Source organism: Mastacembelus armatus, chromosome 23, assembly GCF_900324485.2.
Source record: "Mastacembelus armatus chromosome 23, fMasArm1.2, whole genome shotgun sequence".
Taxonomy (NCBI): Eukaryota; Metazoa; Chordata; class Actinopteri; order Synbranchiformes; family Mastacembelidae; genus Mastacembelus; species Mastacembelus armatus.
Window position 1 is genome coordinate 4,998,121 of NC_046655.1, and position 10,869 is coordinate 5,008,989.

Below are 10,869 nucleotides of genomic sequence, written 5' to 3' on the forward strand. Positions count from 1 at the left end.
GTAGTCACACATAACTGAACACATTACAGTTCAAGCGTGATCAAAGTATACAACAGGCAACACAAAGACCTTGCCCATCAAAATACACACAAGTGTGATACTGTGCTGTCTGTGTTCATTTATAAGAGCCAGTGAACATGAATGAAATCTGACATTTTCAACAACAGTGTAAATGTGCCAGGGTTATCTAAATAACTACTAAAATGAATGCACCAATAAACCACAGGTTTTCTAGACAAATAAATGATTAATGAGTATAATGCAATAATAACTACTGGTAATCAAAAAAACGTAGCAGGAGATAATCTATGATTTGTAGAACACAAAAAGCTACATCAGTTGCCTCTAAACAAACACAGAATATCCTTATCAAGTTTCTGTTCCCAAAGCTGTAGTGTTCTCACAATCTAAAAACACAGAAAGTATAGAACCGCAAATGTGTAAAATAAACATTGTGATATAATATTATTACAGACACTGAATACAAAAAATGACATGGCAGTCAAAACCATGGCCTTTAAGACTGATCACAGATGAGTACAAGTCAAGAGTGAGACATAAGGCTGACAGAGCTAGTCCTATCAAAATACAGCTGAAACATGTCATACCCCTTTTTATCTCCATAAAATCAGTTCTGTGATGCCCTAAGAAGACTTCTGTGATGTGGAAAACCTTACACCACAGGCCACCTCTCAACCTGCCTGTACCAGGAGGCGCAGAATGACTTAAGTTCATGCAGGTGCGAGGGAAGTGGTGTGGGGTGTGTGCTATGATACAGTGAAGCGGTATTGAGAAGACGTGGATCAAGTGACAGTACGACACTGCAATCTGTTTTTCAATTTTCATACAATGTGTTTGATTTTTTGCTTTTATCCTGGTAGAAATTTCAGTACAAGCTGGTTAAGGTTTATGAAACCTTATAAACCTGGTTAAGGTTTATGAAAAGGATTTATCAAAATACAGTCTAGAATTTGCAGACATTAACAGGAGTTACAAAGTGTGAGCACAAAATGATATGCACTGAACTACACAAACAGCAAATACCCAAACTGCCTCTATTGTTGCAGTAGTTGTTTTACTAATGTTTATGTGCTACATTACATTAGCCAGTTCAGCAGTGCTCAGTTCTGTAAAGCTTGTTTTAAACATGTGAAGAACATACTAGCATGTTCTAGGCCTGTGGGCAAAGTTGTTTGCTGTAACCAGAGTTTCATAAAAAAATTAAATTAAATTAAAAGAATTTCAGACTCATTCCGCAAATGAACCGTAAATTAAATACTACTAGTATCTATCAAACTATGGCTATTGTGCATATCTGGATGCCGGCTTTCCCACAATATGTTGGTTCTGATCTTTCACAAGCAGTTTAGTGCAAGTTCACAGCCTCACTGACTGTGCCTAATGAAGCATTTGAAAGTGGTTAGTGCACACACAAGCTGACTTTTGCAAGAACTTTGCCATCAAAAATAAAGTTCAGCCACTGTGCCTTTGCATTTTCAGAGAATTGATGCAGTGACTTGTGTTACGAAGCCGACAACATTACAGCGCCTGAGCTGTTTCCCTCCGGTAGCCGTTGTGCTAATGACTCCAACAATGCATTAATTCAGCTGGTTCAGCTAGTGTTACCTTCTTCACGGAGGGCAGGGTGTTGTGGAGAGACAGCTGACACACTCTGGGCATCTCTAGGCCCTGGAAACACTGGTTTTGCATCTTCTGTCCCCTTTAAGGAGGTGAGCCGTAGATCTGCAACAACCGTAGAGTCAGTTGGTTCAACAACTGATTATTTATATATAAACCAATATATCATGTGGATTAATGTAACTTCTAATCAGCCTAGACATCATCTTAAAATTTAAAACTCATTCATAATTAAAAATAAAACTAAAAAACGAAACTAAACACAAGCTCCATAGAGAATTTTTTAAAGACTACAAGTACCCTGAGGTCCAAGTGAGCACAAGCTTGTTGTTAAAACTCCTCTTGACAACATTACTGTTGTTCAGGTATGTTCATCTCACAGTATTATTTCCCATTAGGTGCTCAAAATTGTATTGCATAGATGAAGACAAGCAAATGTTTAGTGTTAAAACATAAAACAAGAACAAACTTTAACCTGACACCCCCCCCCCAAAAAAAACTCTTTAACTTCCATGTCAGCCTCATACTATGCTGTATGTCTCATTTAAAAAGAGAAAGTCTAACAAGACAGATTGTTTCCCCTAAGCCTGATATAAAGTTGTTCCCATTAGTCTTATATTAAATCCTCATTTGGATCCTTTTCAGATAACATGAAGAAAAACTGTGATATAAATGAGGACAAATACTCTGAAGTCAAACTTAACACCCATACAGCTAATCAGAGCCTCCTCCAGTCTCTTTGTAAATAAGCTCCACACCTTCAGTCTGCCACAGCGTGGAGGGAACGGTGCCTCTGGGAGACACTTTTGAAGTTAAACATTTCTATGGGTTTACTAGTTGAAAGGCTGCCCACCTGCCAATTTTAATTGCTTTTGGGGGCCATTAGGGCAGGTCATCCATCACCGCGGTTCAGGGCTGCTCGCCTCTGTTGAATCGTCTGATCGTAACTCCAGCCAGGTCAGACCACCCCTGTCTTCCAACATCAGAAAGACAAAGGAGTTACAAACTGTGGTTCCCTTTTATAAGACAGTAACATGTATACCTCCTTCTCTGGTGCTAATGCCAGTCAAAAACATAAGATTAAAAAAAATTAAATGAAAACTAGACAGGACTTCATTCTGTTTGAGTTTGCAAACCGTGAGGAGCCACATATTTAGTCATCCAAAGGTCATTTTAAAACTTCTCAGTAAAACATGGCAGCAGGCATATTATTAAAGCTGTTCTAATCTATATACCTGCTTTTATGATTCACGTAAAAGTCAATTGTAATGGTGATATCAAAGAACTCTGCAGTTCTGCTCACCATTACAAAGTTTTTAGTGTGATTTGACTCATTGTTTGGTTTTCTCCAGCCTGCAACTTACTCTTTTTTCCATTCAGTCTCATCAGAAACATCCATTTGCTGCAGGCAGCTGCTTTTGACTGAAAACCCACTGTGCACTACCTGCTCAGCAGCAAACAGCAGACAAAGTTAGCAACTAGCTGGTGATAGCAGTGAAGCGTTCAGCGGAGAGAGAGAGAGTCATAATTCCCTGAGGAACTGGTGAACACCAGGGGGCCTAATCCAGAAAACAGGTTTAACAAACTGAAGTTGGCTCTAAACGATGAGCTGATTAACCCTTAGATGGGTTTTCAGATCCAGAACAGCTAATCTGAGTCTGTTCAAACAAGAGTTAACACGTGATGACTATAAAAGACTGTCGTCAATAAAGTTCTGATTCTATGATTCACTGTGCTGTAGCAGTGGGTAAACAGAGAGCAGAGCAGCCTGACATTAATACACATTTATCTTAAAAAATGAAAACACAGCAACAGTGCCAATGAAAGAGCCTGAGCTGGAGTGTAGAAAAGAATCAAATTAACACCATTATTATTCATTATTGCGCAGACATGAATTTCCTAAATGGATGATAAAGTGCTGTAATCACACTGTTTATATGAAATTATGATGTCAAGATTCATGGGAATACTACTGTTGTTCTGTCTGCTCCGTACCATAACAGCTTCATATAGTGAAAATATATAATATGTGATATATATATATATTTTATCATATATAAAATATACAGTGTTTAATTTAGGTACACCCAACTCAAACTCACACAGCCTAATACAATCATTTGACACTAAATCATCCTTTATGAAGGTGATAATGTTAAACTATTTCAGAATTGCTGACTGAACTGTATGGTCACTTTGGAGGCTGCAGTTCGTGCTGCTGCTGCACTGCAATATACAAAGAGCAGAGTCTCTTTTTGAGCCTAGCCTCACTGATATAAATGGGTGGACAAAACAATAGGAACACCTTTCAATATAATTCTATACAAATCAAAAGTAGCACAAACTAGTGGTTTGTGTACACGCAGTTCTGTTCTGAGGAACTTAGACCTGGTCTGAACTCTGCTCAGCTTAATTGGGTATCAACTGACTACAGAAATGAAATGTATTTCATCTTCTGCACTGTTGGTAATATATTTGTATTCAGATATATTAACAAAACTCAGTTAACTATTAACAGCCCAGTATTTAATTGTTAAGTATTTCCTGAAAATACACTAAGCCAGCTTAATCTCTGAACCTGAAATGTACACCTGCACTTGCAAAGGTCAGAGACTGAGACGTAAGAAATGATTAATAGAATAAAATCAGCCGAGAGCAAACAAGTAATAAGGTGAGTCATTGCTAAATCAAGACAGGCATAAAAACAAATAAACAAAAGAACTGAACTGTAAGGGAGCTAACGAGAGCTGACTGAAGGTAAAAAAGTCATTTCTAAGGAGAAAGTGATGTATTGTTGAACGGTTGTGCTGGCTGCTGCGCCCATGGCTGCCGTGGGCCCTCAGAGAGCTGCAGTCCGCCGTCACCTGATTATTTTCACCTTGTTTACGGCTTCACTCCTTCACGGCACTACCTCGATCTCCCTCCCTGTGTGGACCTGTCTCATTACGTCCATCTCAACGAGTCAGTCAGCCGAAAGAGAAGAAGAGAGAGGAGGAAAGAGGGACGGATGGGCATGGGGGAGGGTGATGCAAGGACAGGTGTGAGGAAAGACGATTAAAGAGAAATACATGTAGCAGAGGGAACACTATCTAAATCCAACCTGACAAGAGACGAGAAAGTGTTTAGTGTGGAAATCAGTCAGAGCGTGTAAATTCATCTGAAGCAGGACGGGCAGGGAAGGACAAAGTAACACCTTACATAAAGTGTTGCCTGCTTTATATCAGGAACTATGTCTTTGAGAGGTGTAAACAGTTGTTCCAGCTAATGTCCTGCAGCACTTTGTGCAGCTCATTAGTCTTTTATAAAAATGTAGTGTATAACTAATGCATGTTATCTTTTATTTAAACTGTCAAGTTTGAGAAATATCTGTTATACTGAAACTTTTCCCAAGTTGTGCATGTATGACTTTCCAGCCATAGTCTTGGAATGTAGGTGCTCACCTTCTCCTGCCGACTCCACTCTTATGTATTAGCAAACTAACGTTTTGTTCTAGTTACAAAGCAAGAAAAAGAGAAGTAGTCTGGAACACAACATAATACACAAGTAAACACAACAACTAATTATGAGAGTACATAAAGCAAAACACGCAATCTTATTAACTTTCACCTAACACACTTGGTATTTTTCAAGGAAAATGAAGCATGAATTGCTTTACTTGCAGTCGACCCTGGTAGTTTCCCTGCCATCGTGTGTTACAAGAGACGCACTATGCCACTACACCAAAATGCCCCAAAGCTAGAAAGGTTTGTATGTGTCTGGGCCCAGTCTACACAGTAACACCTTTGCATGCAAGCACTAGGTCACTATGTGAGTCCAACTCACTTAATGAGACAATAGTAAAAAGGGAGTATGAAAAAAAAAAAAACGAACATACAAACAAAATACTGGTTTAAAAGGTATATCCTTATCCAAAAGCTACTTCTGTTACAAGATGTATAGTAGATTGTGTTAAAACAATAATAAATCATACATTCAACAATTTAACACCATTCAATTATTCATAAAACATGAAAAGAAAAAAACAAACAAAACTGCAATGGAGGTTATTTGTTGTTTTGCACGTTTTAAAGTGGGCTATACAGCATCACTCATGGGAATCTATTTTACAGCATCTTCAGTGGTGGTTATGGCCTATTTAAAGCAAAGGGACATTTGGTCTTACAGCAGAGCTTGTAAAAATAACTGTAAACAGGAGAGCACATTTTAGCAGTGCAGCTGTTTACAAGCCAAATCAGACAATAGGACAATGTCTATTCTAACAACATCATCAATAAATCTACATTTGTACAACTCTTTCATTTTGGTAGAACACACTAAACCTGAAGATGGCACATAACACAATGCTACTTAAATAACTTCCTAGCATACTGAATCTTTACAGTACCACAAAGCTGATATGTGTGTGTCTCTCTCACACACACACACACACACACACACACACACACACACACACACACACACACACACACACACACACACACACACACACACACACACACACACACACACACACACACACACACACACACACACACACACACACCTCATGGTTTCTTATAAAAGCTAATTACTCTTTGTCAGGTGAGTGAATAACCAAGAAATGCAATACATGGTGTGTGTGCAAACACCAGCAACAACACACACAAACACACTACACAACACATGAAATTCTCAGACATTTAACCCTCAGGAAGGAGCACACGTCTGACACTGAAAACAGCCTGTTTCTGCTGATTATTTTGTAGAAATGTTAACTGTCTATTACTTGTCGTGAGGCCAGAGTATTCAACGACCAAAGCACTTTAAATCTCACCTCATACTTTCTTTTCCAAAGTCCAGTCCATCCAGTCTTGCAGAGGTTGATTTTTTAATCAGCCTCACCTGGCTCCTCTCAGCGTAATTAAGGCAAACAGTTCACGTCTGACCACTGGGGGCACTGTTTTTTATTTTTATTCTTTACTTTTCAAAATTATTTAATCATGGCGTATAGACTGATCCCATTATAGCTGTAGTCCACACCTAAAGGAGTCAATATGATTTCACACACATTTTATATATTTTTCTTTGAATATTCATAAAAGCTCCTTCATCTTCCTTTCGTCTTCATTTGTATGAGCATGTAAAAACTCTGCGTTTTGAAGTTGTACTTCCCAAATTAAAAGTAGTGCTGTTGCTATGTCTTCAGCAGTGAAACCCCTTTAATAATAAAAACTATCTAATTTAAAGGTCAAAGCTACAAAAATAAGCTCACCTTGAATATCATATGTAATATTTTTATCTAATATTATACACTCATAATTTGTCTTCTTTTTCAATTAAATTAAATGGGACTATATAAATCAGTAGTACAATAACAGTAAAATTTTCACTTGCAGCATATCTATTCACTTATTACTGAAATAGCTGTAATAGTAAACAACTAAACTATATGTATATTTATAAGAAATATATATGAATATATATATGAAATGGCCCAATAAGCAAATGAGTTTCTCGGCAGGGGCAAAGTTCAAGTGCAGCCACTTAGAGTCTGAGTCTAGAGCCCAACGGGGACAAAAAAACCATTAAGGTGTAAAATGCAAATGCATAAGGTCTGACTATGTTTCCTGACAGAAAAGAGCAGGAGACAATGTTCGCTTTGCACAAATGCTTCTACTAACCACATGCAGTGGTTTGCAACATTTTCTCAGTATGTAGGATTATGTGAATCACTGTTTCTGGGTGATGTTTTGACCTTTTTCATGAAACCTTCCATACAAACTTACATCTGGAGACCAGAGAGAATTACAGGGGAGGGTTGTGTTTATAAAAGCAATAAAACAACTATTGTACATCTTGATCATGATGCAGAATACATCAGAAACTCTCCAGTAGGCTGATGGGTAGCCCATCAGTATTCTGTGCAACTGATCACTACTGTATATACAGAGAGAAATACTGTATAAATGATCACAAATACAGTGTACAATATCACAATCAACTTTTAAAAATGTTATTTGGTAAAAACAATCTTTCACCAACAGCTGGGTGTCAGAGCAATAACAGACTGTTCAAATGTTCTGTATCTTGCTAACAGGATTTTGGATTTGTTCAAAAGAGGTCTGACAGACAGATCTCTCTGGACTCTAACACAGTCTAAAGATAAGGTCAAATTAACATGTAGTTGTGTGATGGTTTAATTTTGATGGACTTGAAATTGAATTTACACAGATTGGAAATGTTTTGTGTTCTAACTGCTATGTGCAGCTCACAGCAAGTACACATATAAATGTAAACAATCATTTTTACTGAAGGTGATTACATTTTAGGTGATTTATATTTTATGCACTAGCAATGGACCTGATCTGAAATTAGTGTACAGTATGATAATCAGTCAGCTGTATGTAGGTGTTTTCAGAGATTAATGTAATAACACCAAATCTTTTCCCCCCATGATTCAGTGGGTAACACTGACACTGAGGCATCTGGGAGAAACCAGGCATGCAACAAGGCCCCTCATGGCCAAATTAAAAATTCAGCTCCAGGATAAAAGTTTCTCACTTACATGCTTGGCCACAAAAGCACTTTTTCTCTGTGCAAACATTATTCTTTGGAAATTAATTCAGTGCTGCATATTTGGCTGCATAAAATATTAACAGTATTTTAATATTTTAGTGCAAATAATGAAGACTCTTGACCTTTGTATTTAAAATTAATCATTACATGCAGAATTTATTAGCATTTTCCTTTGTCTAACGTTTTCAGTAATTTTCCAAGGAAGCACAGTGTGATGAGAAACTTCTTTCCATAACAGATGAACACAACTGAAGAATCATCAGGCAAAGAGGGTCATAAAGTACACATGTTCAGTAAAATAAATAATCTACTTAATCTGACCACTTAATCAAGAATCAAATATTTCGCCACTGAGCTCTGTAGTTATAAAGTAGGAAGCTGCTTTGGCAAAGCATGAGGCGTGTGACAGCTCCATCACAGAGCACAGCATGAAGGTCAGCCACAGCGTAATTGCCGCATCTCGCTCCCATTTATCCAAACCGAGGTGTTTGCATTCAGAAATCAGCTGCAGGTGAAACAGCATTTGGATGCCTGTCTTCCTCAGTCACCTTCATCCCTGCAGATATCACTGCAGAGGTGTGTGTGTGTGGGGGGGGGGCACAGGTAGAACTGCAGCTCTTATCATCAGCCTGAGACACATGGAATAAAAACAGTCTTTCTTTATTTATTTATACAACAGACACACCGAGTGAAATTGCACACATGTACAAACAAACAAATAAATGATGTTATTGCAGTGGAACGGGAATGTGACGCTAATATGGCTGCAAAAATATGCATTGTGTCTGTGCATGCAGCAGGCTGGCAGTACAGGGCATATTGCAAACAAATGTGGTGATCCTATCATATAATAACTTCATTTTGCAAATTTGGAAATTACACACATTTCAAATGTATAGAAAAGGTGCATTCACATTCACTGAGTTTGCAAGATAAGATACTTTCTCACTTTTAATTGCCCAGGTTTACAGATGCACATTGAAGTGTGCGACATGTCACAGGTCTCCCTTTTCTCTGAATCGGCATGCCTTGCTGCTAAGTAGTGCATTTCTGAACTGAGATTTTAAAACAAACGTGTGGCTGATAAAATGCTGCTATTGTTTAATCTAGTTATTCTGTTTCACTATGATGGGCGGCATCCCTGAGGTGGCTTGTTGCAAACCTTCACTACAATCCATGGATTATGGCATCAGATTCATTAAATAAAGGAAAGCAAATCAACCAAGGGGAGATTTAAACAGAATAGTTGGTGCCAACATTTCAGGTTTCTGCACTCAGTCAGCACAGTTGGAGATATTGTACAATTGTGTTTGAGCACTTGTTTTCATCCTTCTGAAGAAGCCATTTGCTGCTGTTTATATTCTTGTTCAGCATGAAAAACAGCTGAGCAACAATGAGATAATCCATCACCGTAAACAGGAGAAAAGTTTGTTTTATCCTTATTTTGCTGAGCCACGTACTGTGTTTTCATATCAGCGCTGCATAATGTTACTAAATGCCTGGTATCAATCACCTGACACCCACATACAGAAATGGAAGCAGGTAATTTCAAGCTGCGTATAAAATCAAATTGCATATACTGAACACTGCTTGGGGGAATGTAAACTATACATTTATACACCATATAAGTACTTTATATTTTACAATCTTTTTATTTAAAGATTGGTAACTTGTGTTGTGAGAAATCCTACGTAAATGAGAAGTTATTTATATAAATGGGACCTAACTTTTCAGGCCTAGATGATGCTGTTTGCTCCTCTAATAAAAGATCAATCTGCAATTTTTGTCTCTACAGAGAAACCGATCTTGTATCCACTCTCTTAAAGACCTATTATAGCCTTACAAATTATAAAAATGACAGTGCACCAAACACAAACACACAATGACACATGTTATATACAAGGTTGCTAAGTTCAGCAGTAGTACTATTATTCTCTTCCCTGCTACATGACACAATGTACAAACAATTGTAGATGTTCTTCTTCAAAATGCCATGTTTCTTCCTCACAATGGAGCACTGTCAGCAAGTGACAGCAAAGTCTGAGTTTATCTAGCTGATGAAGACTTCGTCTGCACAGCGTCTGTTTAAAGATGCTGCCTGAACGTCCCCCATAAGTCACTGAAAGGAGACAATTTACATTCGGAAACATAAACTAGTGCATAAATTACTCTGATTTTTAAAAATATGAAGCGAAGACATTTCAACAAAGCATGGAGTTTCTCTCTTATCAGTTTCCTGCCATCAGTCAGTTTGGCTGTAGTGACCATGTGCCAGCTAATGATTCTCAGTAATCAGATTTCATCACTGGCAGTATGTTTCAATCATAAAAATATTTTAGGAGGCAAAAATTTGTGTCAGTGGTGGGATCCAATGAACCACTCCTTATTAAACATAAACGTTGTTATGGGCCTTGGAAATAACAATCCCAAATTAATATCCACTTGTCAGCTTTCTCTGAATGATAAATTACTTCAGCTCAGTTCAAATAGCCATGGTCACTGACTCTATAGCTCATTCACTGTTTTGTAAGCTGTGCAGTCACATTTTTAAAAGGCTCTTTAGGACATGCAGGTCTTTCAGTAAGTCAGTGTATCACTGCTCACTGGTACCTCACTGAGTAAAAACTATTTTTCAGGGGTTACTTCAGTACACACGTCGGTTAATGCACCACTGCT

General features: G+C 37.9%; 1 long non-coding RNA gene across 1 annotated transcript; it reads right to left on the reverse strand.

Moving 5' to 3' along the window:
- Nucleotides 1-1,609: 1,609 nt before the first annotated feature.
- Nucleotides 1,610-6,518, reverse strand: LOC113141815 (uncharacterized). Its single transcript, XR_003296821.1, has 3 exons — nt 6,452-6,518; nt 2,492-2,611; nt 1,610-1,743 (listed from the first exon to the last, which is right to left on the reverse strand). It is a non-coding gene; the product is annotated as an uncharacterized LOC113141815 (long non-coding RNA).
- Nucleotides 6,519-10,869: the final 4,351 nt, after the last annotated feature.